This window comes from the organism of the source record quoted next, unplaced genomic scaffold, assembly GCF_019419815.1.
Source record: "Pyrus x bretschneideri cultivar Hongxiangsu unplaced genomic scaffold, Pyrus_bretschneideri_v1 Contig50, whole genome shotgun sequence".
Lineage (NCBI taxonomy): Eukaryota > Viridiplantae > Streptophyta > Magnoliopsida > Rosales > Rosaceae > Pyrus > Pyrus x bretschneideri.
In genome coordinates this window covers 414,248-429,692 of record NW_025999788.1, presented here as the reverse complement: position 1 = coordinate 429,692, position 15,445 = coordinate 414,248, and the positions used below count along the sequence as shown (strand labels likewise).

The following is a 15,445-nucleotide window of genomic DNA, read 5'->3' as shown; positions in this document are numbered from 1 at the left end:
CATATTGTCAAATAGTTTATGGATTTTCATATTAAGCGCGTCAATATGTTGATGCAGTAATTCAATTAGATGTGATAAAGTTGATGTGTTTATACCTTTAAACACATTTTTTCACACAATTTCTAATCCCGCAGCAACGCGCGGGCAAAACTTTCTAGTAATTACTAATTCAAAAAAAGGCTAAAACGCGTTTAGGTATATGCGGTGTAGCCCAGTCGCACAATATATAAAAAGGGCTAGCTTAGCTAATAGCTACGGAACGAAGGAGCCAAACTTCATATCTCAAGTAATTAAAATGGTTCACAAGGCCTGCAGCGTTTACATGATCCCCTTCTTTCTATTGCTACTGTTCTCATCAGAATTAGTCTTTGCCAATGTTTCTGAAGATCCAATACACAGTTACTCTCTCTCTTTCTCTTTCTCTCCCCTCTCTCTCTCTCATGCACGTATTGAATTCTAGTTTAGGTCTGATAACTATTTCATTTGCGATTTTTTTAAATGAAAATTAAAGCTACTTTTTTTATATTTAAAATTCGTCTTGATTTCTATTTTTTGTTTTTAATTTTTAGTTCTCAAACAAATTAAAAAAATAAAAATAAAAACTAGAAAAGTGAAAAGGTAACCAGCCTTTAACATCTATATATGTCAACTGATAACGGAAGTTTCTTCTTATCATTGCATATGATGCAGGGAAGATGATGATTAGGAGGTCGCAGCATCTGCAAATGCAAGTGGAGACCATTTTGGCAAAGAAACGGGCGCAAATAGGCGTACCGATAGTTTCTAACCCACCTGGAATAGGAAAGTAAGTCCCATGAGTCGGCCATCTAGGACCCATCAGGGATCGCCCCGATTGTAAATTTTTTTATTTTTATTATTGAATAAAATATTATTCAAAGTTACATCACGGGAAAGTTTTTCATGTTACATGTTTAAGGAAAGAAAATAAGTCAACGATTCACTTAAGAGTGATTATAGCTAGGATCCTAATGTAATTATCAAGCAATCAGGATGTATTTACCTAGAGTAGACTTCCTTTTACTGTATAAAGCCATGTATGATTCAATATCAAGTCCATAACGTAAGAAATTATATTCATCTGCAAATTCCATTTTCCTTTTAGTTTTCACACTACAAGCATTGGATGATTTAGAGTGGTTTGGTAGAGAAAATTTTCACGGCTTGATATACTAAATGACATAATATAATTGGTTAGATTTTTTTTTTTTAATGTTTCCAACCAAGTGTATTATTACAGCTTTCTACCAGACCGTGTTCTCGACACACTAAAAAATGTCTCGGTCTCGTGAATCCATACCCCATCCAATGCTTGTAGCATAGATGTGGAACCCTTACATTACATCATAACAAGTATGGCAGTTATTTCGTTCTCATAAACTTGATAAACAAAGTAACATACTATTTTCGTATTCAGTTCATGCGTGTTAGGGTTGTTCTCATTTTTATGCCCTCTACTTTTTATTCAAGCAATTGCTCATCTACTTTATCTGTTCGTTAAATTTCAGATGTTTTCAAACTTTTATGCTTCAAATATTTTTAACACTTTCAAGACATCAGCAACTAACCAAAGTTTCTTGATGTTTATATTTTTGGTTCCAGAATTAACTGAGTTTTAATTAGTATATCTAAGCAGCACCATTGATGTATGGTAAGCGGTTTGATTATATATAAACTACTGGAAGAGGTGTATGAGAGTGAGTGGCGACGTTAATTACTAAATTAATCATGACTTTAATTCATTGCATTTATCATGATAAATCTGCATTTTAGGGGAGAAAGTGAGAATGATGTCGAGTTTCAGATGACAATGGAAGAAATAAGCCAAAAAAAGGTCGCACGCTCTTTGCTACTGTTTATGTATCACTTAATGGGTTATGTATAAAGGGAAATATTTCTTCATTTTTAGGGGAGAAAGTGCTAGCAACAGTTGCAGAAATATTTCTATTTGAACATTTTCACTACTTCAAATATCACGTGTCATTTTTTTGACAAAAAATGAAGACCTTTAATGCTTTTGGTTAAAAATTGATTGTTGCTCGCACTCAGAAAGGCCGATGCCAAAGAAGTGCTGAATTTGTGAATTCTTGAATGCATTGTGTGAATTTGTAAGAGGGTTTCCTGTGCATTTGTGAAAAGTATATTGAATTGTTGAAGGTATGGCGTTCAGTTCTGTTAAAATTGAGTCTTTTGGGTATGATTACTATCAAACTACAAGAAGATAACTTTGTAAAGTCCCCTTCAGTTTAAGTCGGTTCTTAAGGTACCGTTTGGTACGTGGGAAGGGACGGAATAGAGTGGGACATGGCGTTTCGTCCCACGTTTGGTGCGCCTAAAACGGGTGGAACGAGCTGTTCCATGGGACGAGTTTTGGGTGAATTTTTGTTCCACCTCACCCCCCTGGAACGACTCGTTCCACATCCGTGGAACACAAAATTATAACCTCTCCGTCTCCTTCTTCTTCCTCCTTGTTTTCATCCGAGGGCATCTTTGCTCCTGCTCTGTTTTGTTCCGTCCTGTCCCGTCCCGTCCCGTCTGCATACCAAACAATACCTAAGGGATTTGATCTTTTTGATTTGTTTAATGGGGAATCTCAGTGTCCATCAAAGTTTATCATTACGCTTCATGCTGGTGTGACAAAAGAAATTACTATAGCCTATAAGGAATTGGTCAAGAAAAATGTTTCCTTGTTTAGTTTGTTAATTGCAACACTTTCGGATGAAGTTATGGATCATGTCATTGGCTGCAAGAATTCACATGAAGCATGGAAAGGTTTGGAAGAGAGATATGCATCTATCTCAATTGTGAGAATCAATCAACTCAAGACTGAATTTCATACTGCACAAAAGGGGGCTGATTCAGTGGACAAATTGCTTAGGTTGCAGCGTATTAGAGACCAATTAATTGTTGCAAGAGAAAATATCACTCAAAATGATTTGGTGGTTGCTGCTTTATCTGAATTGCCAATAAAATTTGAGATGATCAAGACAGTAATTCTTTCAAGGGAAACTCCAATTTCATTGAAAGATTTCAGGGCCCATCTTCTTGGTGTTGAGGGAAGTATTAAATCAAAACTCAATACCTTGTCTAACTCAATGTCTGCAAAGTTTGTTCAAGGAAGTTCTTCAGGTTCACAAAGTTAAGGAGGCTACCAAGGTTATGAACAAGGTGAAAGCTCAAATACTCAAAGAAATCAAGGGGGAAATGGTTTCAATGGAGGATCTAGCTATGGAAGTAATGGTGGAAATACCTTTAATTCACAACAAAGGTCTAACTACAACAATAGGAGGTTCTCTGGTGGAAACAAGGGCTTAACAAACTTGGGAATTGGTACCACCACCAGATGATAGATCCATTATTAGCAGCAAATGGGTATACAAACTCAAAACGAATCCAGATGGTACTATGTCAAGGCCTAAAGCTAGGCTAGTGGCACAAGGGTTCTCTCAAGAACAAGGGATTGATTATTCAAAAACCTTTAGTCTTGTTGTGAAACACACCACAATAAGAATACTATTGGCATTTGCTGCAATCAAATATTGGGATTTAAGACAACTAGACATCAAAAATGCATTTTTGCATGGTGAATTCAGGAAGACATTTACATGAAACAACCTCAGGGTTTTGTGGATATGATTAATCCATCCGATGTATGCAAACTTATCAAGTCTCTATATGGACTTAAACAAGCTCCAAGAGCTTGGAACTCCAAATTCACAAGCTACCTACCTGCAATGGGATTTAAAGCTTCAACATCTTATTCAAGTTTATTTGTCAAATAGTGTGGTGGTGCAATGTTATCATACTACTGTTACATGTAGATGATATTATAATAACTGGTTCTAATTCAAGGAAGGTGCAAAATGTCGTCACAGAGTTATCTGAGGTGTTTGAACTCAAAGATATGGGCAGGTTAACATACTTTCTTGGGTTGCAAGTCAATTACAAGAAAAATGATGATATTTGTGTAAATCAATCTAAGTACATCAGAGATCTTCTTCATAAAGCTGGAATGGAATCTTGTAAGCCAACATCAACACCATGTAAGCCACACAGTCCAATGCTAGTAACTGAAGGAGAATTGTTGACCGATCCTAGTTTGTATAGAAGTATTGTAAGATCTCTGCAATATCTAACCTTTACAAGGCCAGATATTGCATATGCAGTAAATTATGAACGTTAGTTCATGGCTTCACCTACAGGGGTACATTTTGGCGCATTTAAAAGGATTTTAAGGTTTCTAAAAGGAACTATGCAAAATGGTATAACATTCTCAACTAATACAGAAGTGGGAATCACAACATTTAGTGATTCAAATTGGGCTGCAAACTTGAACACAAGGAGGTCAGTCATTGATTATGTAGTCTACATTGGGAATAAACCAGTGTCTTGGTAGTCAAAGAAGCAGGATTCAGTTTCAAGGAGTTCTACATAAGCTGAGTATAAGGCATTAGCCTACAATGTAGTTGATGTAGCATAGATACAAAATGTTTTAAAAGATATGGCTGATGTGCTACCTTTTCCACTGTGATATATTGTGATAATAAGTCTGCCATTTGACACGCCCCAATCCAGATGTCCATGAGACATCGGGATGCTCACGTGCTGGTCGACACCCGAGGGTGACGAAAACCATTTAATTAATGCATAAGCTGATAACATAGAAAACATGCATATAAATTTTGTTTGAAAACTAATATAATAAAGTAATATTCAACTGTCAACAATGAAAAAACATAATGATAATGCATGACATGTTCAGAGCATAATCTAATTCAGAATACAACGGAAGATGTTATTACAATGATGTCAAAGTAGAAGAGATGGCACGATGTCACTGGTAGGGGAATGCCTCGTAGCTCGGGCTGTAATCCTCGTTTCTATGTCCTAAGGGGGTGAAAAACAAACAAGAGTGTACCAAGTTGTTATATATATATATATATATATATATAATACTGAAACAGTTATCAACATACTAACTTCCAAAGTTTTAATGAAAACTTCAATATTATAATACATAATAAGTTTTTCGAAAGCCATAGCATGCCATAAAACCTTTCCAAAACATATCTTGTATATAGTGTGATAAATAGTGGTATCCAATAACAATATCTCCTGGCCCAATGCCAACTTTTATGTCTCTACGCCCGTAGCCAGAGATTATTTCTCCTGGCCCAATGCCAACTCCATGTCTCTCGACCCAAAGCCAGAGATTATTTCTCCGGGCCTACAACCAACAACCATATACATGACCCGTGGCGGAGTAGTGACCACTAGATAAACACAAAACCATTGAACATAGTCTTTCCAAATATAGGTACATATATCTCTAGAACATCTTCAAAGTATAAAGTCATCCATTATCTATACTATAAAGAAGTGTGCAAAAGCACGTTCATGAGCAATATAAAGTCATCTATCATCTATAGTACAAAGAACATGAGTTCGATAAAATATGGCATTCCAAAATATTCTCAGTAAGCATAATATCTCATAAAACGTAATCATTAAATCATGTTTTTCATGTATGCATTTCTACTATTAAAACATGCATTTTAGAAGGGGTTTACTCATAAATACTCTATCATCGTAGAGCCGTATGAAATAGGAATGACGGAATTGCCGTTAATAGTGTCACCTAAACACATAAAGTGTACAATTAACAAAACTACACTCAAACAATTGAATTTTAGGAAACAGATGTCATAAACGGATTCGAGACATTGAAAAACATAAAAATGGACCTTAAGTACGGTCACGCACCTCCCTATACGCCCTCACGCATTGTCACAAGGTGGCGGCTCTGGCGGCCGTCGTCAGCGCCGTCGCGGACGGTGGCGCGTGTACCCCACGCATAGGCACTGACACGTACCTACGCGCTGGCCACACAACTGGGCTAGGGTTTTGGACCTAGTTTTGGGCTTGGGTACATGGGTTCGGGCCCAAATTCACACGACCCGAAGGCCTAAGCCTATAAGGGTTTTAGGTTTGGTCCTAATAGGCCTTAGGCTAAAGGCCTAGCCTAATAGCTTTTGGGTTTTTAATAGAAAATAAATAAATAAAAATAGGTGGGTTGGGCTTGACGGGCCTGAGGCCCCAGGTTCTAAATGGCCCAAAGGGCCTGGGTTCACTGGACTTGGGTCATTCGACCCGTTGCTCGTCGGGGAGGAAGGCCGAAGCTTCCCTAGCTCCGGTCGCCGTCGTATGGTTACCTTAACGTACGATCTACCTAAGAAATTAAAGGTAGAGATGAGAGGGAGAAGTTAGTACCTGAGGTTTGCCGTGAAACGGCCCGAGATGGCTGGATTTAGGCTCGCACACCCACGGCTCACCGGACCTGGGTTTGGTGTTCTCTAGGTGTGCTGAAGCTTCATGAAGATGGTGGAGAGGGAGGAGGGATCCTTGCAAGGGTGAGGGTGGTATTGTCTCACTGGTGGTGGGTTCGATGGTGGCATGGGTAGTTCGAGAAGGGAGCGTGCAAGAGAGAGATAAAGTGAAAGTGAGAGAGAAAAAAGTGAGCTGAGAAAGATCAGGGAAAAAAAGAGATAAGTTTGTGACCTGCCACGTGGTAGGCAGTGAGAGGAAGAAAGGTTTAAGAAAATCTGAAAAAGAGATTTTGATTGGATAAGGATAGGGGACTAAAAGGCAAAATTACATAAACTTTTAGGGGAAATGTAAAATTACAAAATACTTTTGGGGAGGGGTTTTACATCATTGCTCTGAGTGCAAATTCAGTGTTTCATTCAAGGATTAAGTACTTAGACACAGATTATCACTTTGCACGAGATAGGGTTCAAAAATGGGACTTTCAAGTTCAATATTTGCCCACTGAAGATCAAACTGTAGACATATCAACAAAAGGGTTACATAGTCTTTCTTTCTTGAAGCACTTATGCAATCTCAAACTTGGGATCCTCGTTGAGATTGAGGAGGGATGTTGACTGATATACACATCAACATGTATGTTTACACATCAGCAAGGCAGTTAGTTGACACATCAGCAAGGTTGTTAGTCTGTTGAGATTGTAGGAATATAAGGAAGTTAGTTAGTTAGTAGTAGCTTATCAGTGAAGCAAATAATATCTAGTAACTTGTATAACAAACTCCTATCTGTAAGTGGTATTCATTCAAAGCAGTACAAAACTTCAGTCATTCACTTTCTTTCTCTAAGTTCTCTGCAATTGTTCTTCATTTACTTCTTTTACAATTCACAGCTTAGTGTTAATACAACATATATTACCGCTTGAATTAATTTAAACTAATTTGAATTACGGGGGTGTGAGTTCGAATTTTGGTGCAGAAAGAGAAACACACAATTTTAGTCAACTTAGTAAGCTTAAGTCCCGAATTTTAATTTCTTGGACTAAAGCTTATGCTGACTTTAATTTATATTATGAAAAAAATAAGTGCTTGATAGCTAATGCAGTTCCATGCATTTTTTGGAGCTACTGCTTCTATTTTGGTGTAAAATGACATGGGGCTAAAAGTACGTTGTCGCCCCATGTGATAGTAATGCTGCATGAAAGGGTGATTAATCTGCCTTAAAGAAAATTATTATTGCTAATCATTTGCTTAAACTAGGTACTTTTACTGAAAGTTCTCTTCGTGTGAAGGTCTTTCTCTCTGTGCAAGAGGTTTTCTCACTTTTTGTGAGTTAGTACTCCTAATTCCAATGAATCATTTAGCCGTCGATTCTATGTAATGACCCATCCCGGATTTTACGAAACACAGAACGTCGAGGGCACTTTGTAATTTCATGTTTGGGAGATATTTGTATTTTTGTCTTTAATGGACCTTGTTTTGTGAGCCACTAGGGGCCCATATGTTTCCCTTGTCTCTCAGCTCTCTCTCTCTTCCCTCTCCCTATTACTCTCTTTCCTTCCCTTCACTCTCTGTAAAACTCTCTCTTCTCTCATTTCTCTAATCTCTCTAACCTCTCATCTTCGGGAAAGCACACAAACACAATAATAGCAGTAGCAGCTGCACACCATCATCCCTCACCCTTTATGTGAACCCCATGAACCCAGAAACGGCAAGGGGACTCTTCCGTAGTTTTCCAATGATACACGTGAGTTTGCAGGCATTTTCGGCCATCTCTAACCACCTTTTGGCTTCCAAATAGGTATAATTTTATTCCATTCGTCTTAAACTTCATTTTGACATATTATGGGTTTGATTTGGCTAGGAAATGAAGAAGTTATAACCTCTTAAAGTTTACCCAATTTAGGGTGATCCCCATTGCTTTTAAGCCATTTTCCGGCCAAACAATGGTAAGTTAGCCATAAAAAAAGTATCATTCTCTTCGTCTCATCTCATCAAGAAGTATCATTTTTGTTTTTGAATCACCTGATTTCATGGAGTATTGAAGAAGTTATGAACATTTAAAGTTTACCCAGTTTCCGGCGAGTTCCCCAATTTTCCCATGGACCAGTCATTTTCCGGCCATCTTCAACAACCTTTGAGCCTCCAAATAGGTATAATCTTGTTCTACACTTTCCTAGCTTCATTTTGATATATTATGGGTTGAATTTGGTTAAGAACCGAAGAAGTTACGAAGCTTTGAAAATTGCCCAGATTTCCAGTCAAAAACCCAGTTTTCCGGTGGATTTTCCAACGACCGGGTTGACTCGACCCGTTGACCCGAATCTGACCCAACCTAGACCTGATGGAATATTCTTCAAAATATTCCATTAGGGAATATTCTTCGGTATATTCTATGGAATATTCATGTTGACTTTTGTTGACTTTTACGAAATTTGCGCAGGACCCCTCTTAGAGTATTTCGACTCCCTGATTCCAAATCCACGCTCCGTTTTCCAAATTTAATCGTCTTAATAGGGTTTTACTAATTGGTCCTTTTATGTGCTTAGGTTCGTTTATTAGTGGTGTTTCTGTCCTCCCTTGTTCAAACGGCTTTTCGACGACGGAATATCTGCGAGTGGACCCTTTTCAAAATGCATGATTTAATTACTAGAAATGCATACATGAAAAGCATGATTTTTATGACTACATTTTATGAAACGTTTATGAGTTATCTGATTTACGTTTTATGAAATATCATGCTTTATCATTTTTACGTTCTTTGAAATACACACACACACACACACACACACACACACATATACATACTTATGAACATGGTTTATGATGATGATTTGAGCTAGAACACTCCTATCATTTATGATATGATGTTTAAGCTATTGAGCTTCGTTGAGATATATTTTTCAAAGATTATGTTTATGATTTTCTGTGCTTACTTAGTGGATATTCATTTATATATGCCTTTGGGCGGGCAATGTAGGGCTTTCGGGCAAATGATATTTATATATGCATTCAGACGGGTGATGTAGGGCATACGGGTGGAAGTTTATATCTCCAGGTGGGTGATGTAGGGCCTACGGGTGGAAGATTTATGTCCCTGGGCGGGTGATGTAGGGCTTACGGGCAGAAGATTTATATGCCTTCGGGCGGGCGATATAGGGCTTTCGGGCGAATGATATTTATATATGTTTTCGGGCAGGCAATGTAAGGCCTACGTGTGGAAGATTTATATGCCTTCAAGCGGGCGATGTAGGGCCTTTGGGAGAATGATATTTATATATGCCTTCAAGTGGACGATGTAGGGCCTACGGGCAGATGATTTATATATGCCTTCAGGCGGGCGATGTAGGGCCTTCGGGTGATTGTGATACCACTACTAAGCACACTATATATGATATATGTTTTACGAAGGTTTTATGGCATGCTAGGGTTTTCGGAAAACCTATTACTTATTAGCTATATGAGTTTTCTAAAACTGGGGGTTAGTACGTTTGAAAAGTAATTGTTTTAGTATTACTTATATATAAACTTGGTCCACTCATGCTTTGTTTTGCATCTCATTCAAGACTTAGAATCGAGGTGTACAATCCCAGCGTCAAGGCACTCCCGCATTGATATCTTCAAGTCCTCTCGGTGTAGGACCCATTCCTTTGTTTGTACCTTTTCATAATATTCCTTCCACAGTATTCTTGATTAGTTGTATACTCTAAACACATTCCCACAATTGCATATTCATATTAGTTAAATTTACGTGTTTTTATTTACGTTCGTTCTTTCTTCATAACTTTCATGCATGTTAATATGGCTTCGTCACCCTCGGGTATCAGCCATCATGTGCCTGCCCTAGTGTTTTGAGGATATCAGGTCAGGTGTGTCAATTTGGTATTAGAGCATCGTTTGTTAAGAGTATACTTAGATCGTCTCTTACTTTAGTAGTTTGTCGGCTTTGATATCATTTTGATGTCATAGCTTCCGTTTATTGGTGCTTTTTTTGGCACAATTGTGTAATCTTCTTTCTGTCTAAATTGCCACATCCTTATTTGAAGTATGAAATTCGTGTCAGGATTGTACCTCATTGGTGACGAAATGGAATGAAGGAAGACTTTGAACGACGGACCGATACTCTACGACATGCATTCCCTAGGAGTTGATCAGTTTGATAAGTAATGGGCGAGTTCGAGGGAGTGCATGTCGAATGACATGAGACATGATTTGAAAGTCCGATGAGTTGGAACTCTATTGATAAGAAACAAATTGTATTTTCCAAAGGGTATTGAAGCTGTGAAAAAGGAAAATTTTTTATGAGGCTCACATTTCAGCGTATGCCATGCATACTGGTAGTACTAAATTGTACCACTGTTTTCGTCCATTTTATTATTGGTATTGTATGAATGGGATATCGCTGATTATGTGAGGAAAGGTTTGATTTATTAGTAAATGAAAGCATAGAGATAGAAGTCATTGGGCTTATCTCAATTTCTTTCTATTCCGGTTTGGCGATAGGAAGAAATTTCCATAGTTGTCCTTTTTAGGTTGTCGAGGACCCATTGGGGATGCAAATGGAAATGGGTGAATGCCAACATAAATTTCATGTACAAACCACCTTGTACACGTGGAGATTATGATGACGTTTCAGTATTTGTTGATCAACTCACTCATCATATTATCTACCAATCTATGAGGACTATACTTTTAACCGCTTGGTAGAATTCTTCATTCTAGACTTTGTTAGACTGACATCTCGATTAACATCGAGTTCGATCGTAATCCTAGATTCCTCCTGATATTGGAAGGCATGCTAGTCAACTTTGGGTTTGTGTTTACCTTACAGGACTTCGTATCATTTCTAAAGTAAATAGACTATTCAAGAAAACCACTCAGGTTTGAAAGTTTTAGCTAAGACCATCAATTATTCAATCACCCATTAATACCCTATCGAGCGAATCATTACCACTGGTGATTGAATCTCCCTGAGGTTATCGTTGTAACAAGTTGTTGTGAATATTAGAATGGGAAAAAGTCTAAGTCCGCACTCAACCAACTCAACTTGCCACCACATAATCAAGTTAAGTACTCGCACGTGTTCTTGCATCAAAGTTACGCATTCAATCCAGTTATCTTGTACTTTATATTTAATGGACATGATTCGACCCTTAAATTCTTGAATGGTTTTTTAGCTATCTCGACATAGCCTTTCGCTAAATCCAAGAGAATTTTTCAATGTATCAGCTTGCCTAGGCTTTGTGAATCACATTGTTTAGTTATAGGGTGTGCCGTCACTATTATACCTTATTGGGATGCGCGTTTCACTTCTAAGTCTTGTGAAGCTTTTTTGAAGGCCATAGGTACTAAGTTGTTGTCCAGTACCACATTTCATTCTTAGACTGTTGGCCAGTCTAAACGAACTATCCAGACCTTGGAGGATATGTTATGTGCATCTGTTATGTGCTTTCAGCATGTTTAGAAATTGCACCGATCTCTATTAGAGTTGTTTACAACGACAATTATTATTTTTGGTTTGGGTATGGCACTATTTGAGACACAGTATGAGAGATTCTACAGGCAACACTTGTTAGACAGAAGAGTATTGCAATCTGTGTGCTTGAGATGATGTCACCTTGGAGTTGGATAAAATGGTAATTTTGCACCCTTAGGAAGTTACTTGTTTATCGAGACAACAATGTGTTGTCGATATTGCGGGCTGCAAACTGTAATATCGATAGCTTATTCGTTGGGTTTGCTATGCAAGTAGGTAAGTAGACCCGTCTACGGTATTAGTTACTAATTAATTATTGTTTGGCTTTGACCCAAAGACACACACACCTATTTACAAAGTACGTGACGTTACGAATGCTTGGGCAAGACCTATTTTCATTTTCGGTTTTAATTTTCAGTGCAAGTATTTTCACTTACATTATTATAGTTATATATTTGTATTTTTTACATTACAAATGTTTGGGTGAGTCATTTCCACTTTCGGTTTTAAATTTAGTACAAGTTTTCATCTTCTATGTTAATACATATCTATTTTGACGTTATCTTACTATGAGTACATATTTTTTACCTTACGTTATTATAGATTTTTGACTTTATATTTTTTTATAGTTATGATACTATTATTATACTGATGGGGGAAGATAGTATGAGCTTGGAGGCCTGAAAGAGGAATCACTGCAATCCGATCGCGACGGAGTGGCATTCTCCTTTATGTAACCGTTCTGACTTGATTTCTTCTTTATATATATTCTTCTTCCTATCTTCAAGTATTTATGTATAGCATGCTATTTCAAATTCTCTCCCCGTCACTCTCTTTCCCTCCCATCACTTTCTCTAAAACTCTATCTTCTCGATCATTTCTCTCATCCCTCTCTACCCTTCCCTTTCCAGGAAAGCACACAAACATAACAACAATAGCAGCAGCTGCACACCACCATCCCTCACCCTCTATATGAACCCCCGCAAACCCAGAAACGGCAAGGGGACTCTTCCCCAGTTTTTCGGTGAGACCCGTAAGTTTGTAGGCATTTTTCGGCCATCCCTGGCTACCTTTTGGCTTCTAAATAGGTATAATCTTATTCCTCTTGTCTTAAGCTTCGTTTTGACATATTATGGGTCCGATTTGGCTAAGAAATGAGGAAGTTATAACCTTTTAAAGTTTACCCAGTTTTCGGCGACCCCCGCGGCTTTCAAGCTATTTTCGGGCCAAACCACGGCAAGTTAGCCGTTGAGAAAGGTACCATTCTCTTTGTCTTGTCAAGAAGTATGATTTTATTTGAACCACTCAATTTCGTTGAGTATTGAAGAAGTTATGAACGTTTAAAGTTTCCCCAGTTTCTAGTGAGTTCCTCAGTTTTCCCGCGGACCAGTCACCTTCCAGGCCATTTTCCGGCCATCTTCAGCAACCTTTGGGCTTCTTAAGTATAATCTTGTTCTACACTTTCCTAGTTTTGTTTTAATATATTATGGGTTAAATTTGGTTAAGAAACGAAGAAGTTACAAAGCTTTGAAAATTGTCCAGATTTCCGGCCAAAAACCCAGTTTTTGGTGGGTTTTCCGACAACCGGGTTGACCCGGATCTGACCCCAAATCCGATGGAATATTCAAGAATATTCCGTTAAAGAATATTCTTTGGAATATTCTTGTTGACTTTTTGTTGACTTTTATAAAATTTGCCCGGCACCCCTCTAAAGGTATTTCAACGCCCTGATTCTAAATCTGCACTCCGTTTTTCCAAATTCAGTCGTCTTAATAGGGTTTTACTAATTGGTCCCTTTATGTGCTTAGGTTCATTTATTAGTGGCATTTCCGTCCTCCCTTATTCGAACAGCTCTTCAGCAACGGAGTATCTATGAGTTCCCTTCCAAAATGCATGATTTAATTACTAGAAATGCATACATGAAAAACATGATTTTTATGACTACATTTTATGAAACGTTTATGAGTTATCGGATTTACGCTTTATGAAATATCATGCTTTATTGAATTTACGTTCTTTGAAATATTTATGATTATATATATACACTTATGAACATGGTTTATGATGATGATTTGAGCTCGAACGCTCCTATGATTTATGATATGATGTTTGAGCTACTAAGCTCCGATGAGATATATTTTGGAAAGATTATGTTTATGATTTTCTATGCTTACTTAGTGGATATTCATTTATATATGCCTTCGGGCGGGCAATGTAGGGCCTTCAGGTGAATGATATTTATATATGCCTTCGGGTGGGCGATGTAGGGCCTACGGGTGAAAGATTTATACATGCCTTCGGGCAGGCGATGTAGGGCCTACAAGCAAAAGATTTATATGCCTTCGGGCAGGCGATGTAAGGCCTTCGAGCGAATGATATTTATATACGCCTTCGGGCGGACAATATAGGGCCTATGGGAGGAAGATTTATATATGCATTTAGGCGAGCGATTGTGACACCACTACTAAGTACACTATATATGATATATGTTTTACGAAGGTTTTATGGTGTGCTAGGGTATTTAGAAAACCTATTGCTTATTAGCTATATGAGTTTTCTATGGGGGTTCGTACGTTTGAAGAGTAATTGTTTTAGTATTACTTACATATAAACTTGGTCCACTCATGCTTTGTTTTGCGCACACTTCATGACTTAGAATCGAGGCGTATAATCCTAACGTCAAGGTACTCCCACATTGGTATCTTCAAGTTCTCTTGGTGTATGACCTATTCTTTTGTTTGTACCTTTTCATAATATTCCTTCCACAATATTCTTGATTAGTTGTATGCTCTGAACACGTTCCTACAATTGCATATTCATATTAGTTAAATTTACATGTTTTTATTTACGTTTGTTCTTTCTTCATAACTTTCATGCATGTTAATATGGCTTCGTCACCCTCGGGTGTCGGCCAGCACGTGCTTGCCCTGGCGTTTGGAGGATATAGAGGTCTGGCATGTCACCCTAGTAGTGGCTAGGGTCGGTGGCAGCCCATTTCCCTGTTCTTCTTCCTGCTTTCCTCCTCTGTTGTTCTTTGTTTTTCCTACCCGTTTTTCCTCTGTCATCCACCCCTTGTGCTTCTGATTTAACCAGCCTTTGCCCCCAATCGGAAATTCTCCTTTTCTGATCTATCCCTTCTTATCCTCCCCCATAATCTTTCCACCTCCATGCATCTACTCAAATCATTTTCTTTCTTTCTCTCTCACTTGGCTTCATCCGATCTTGATTCCATTGTTTCGATCTCGTAACGTTTTCATTCTACCGTGTTTCACGACTTTCTAGGAAGGTGTGTAGAGCTTGGGCTCAGATGGTTACACCACCACCTTCCATTTGTGTGTCACTCTCGGCACTTTTGCCTGTGGGAGGTTTTTTCCCACTAGCTTCCTTCCCTTGGTGGATGCAAACTCGATCTGTGGGGTGCTTGTTTAAGGATGATGAAATTTGTTTATGGTTATGTTCCTGGGGCTTGGCTGGGTTTGAACTTCGGCAATTGTAGGGGGCCTGGTTAGTGGACAACGGAGAGTGCTTCGGCGGCGAAAGAGGATTTAGTCGCTTAGGTTTATATGCTTGTCTTTTCTATATTGGGTATCAACTCTCGGGTTGGACTATTCTTTTGTTGGTGTTGTGGAG

The 15,445-nt window shown here is 38.2% G+C and overlaps 1 long non-coding RNA gene across 1 annotated transcript; it reads left to right on the top strand.

Moving 5' to 3' along the window:
• Nucleotides 1-167: 167 nt before the first annotated feature.
• LOC125470612 lies at nucleotides 168-907 on the top strand. Its single transcript, XR_007252913.1, has 2 exons — nucleotides 168-398; nucleotides 691-907. It is a non-coding gene; the product is annotated as an uncharacterized LOC125470612 (long non-coding RNA).
• The last annotated feature ends 14,538 nt before the right edge of the window (nucleotides 908-15,445 follow it).